Source organism: Octopus bimaculoides, chromosome 28, assembly GCF_001194135.2.
Source record: "Octopus bimaculoides isolate UCB-OBI-ISO-001 chromosome 28, ASM119413v2, whole genome shotgun sequence".
In the NCBI taxonomy this organism is placed as follows: Eukaryota; Metazoa; Mollusca; class Cephalopoda; order Octopoda; family Octopodidae; genus Octopus; species Octopus bimaculoides.
Genome location: NC_069008.1, coordinates 4336064 through 4336540, shown reverse-complemented (window position 1 = coordinate 4336540; position 477 = coordinate 4336064). Strand labels below are relative to the sequence as shown.

General features: G+C 36.5%; 1 protein-coding gene across 1 annotated transcript in view; it reads right to left on the bottom strand.

The window, feature by feature from the left end:
• LOC106876583 (cyclin-G-associated kinase-like) overlaps positions 1-477 on the bottom strand; it is a 108248-nt gene that overhangs the window by 13109 nt on the left and 94662 nt on the right. The window lies entirely within an intron of this gene.

Below are 477 nucleotides of genomic sequence, written 5' to 3'. Positions count from 1 at the left end.
TTTACTATTTGTTTTTATATATATATATATATATATATATACACGATAAGCTTCTTTCAGTTTCCATCTACCTAATGCACTCACAAGGCTTTGGTCAGCCCGAGACTGCCATGCAGTGGGACTAAACCCGGAACCATGTGATTGGGAGGCAAACTTCTTACCACACAGCCATGTCTATATATGTGTGTATGTACATTTTTATATATAACGTTGACCACTAACGTGGACATTCAATGTACTAGAAATAGATCACATCTTGTGTCTATTAAAACCTAAATTGTTCTCAACATGAAATATAGCGGAATACCAAAACGTAAGCGGGCAAGACATTTAAAATCACCGAAAAAAATCATTATTAAACAGGGACCGGTTTCAAAATTTAACAATCTTACCGACTGTCTATTTCTCTTCAGCCTGATTTGTAATGGAACCATAATCCTCAGAACTCTATACAAAGTTGCCCACCGCCATAGGTGC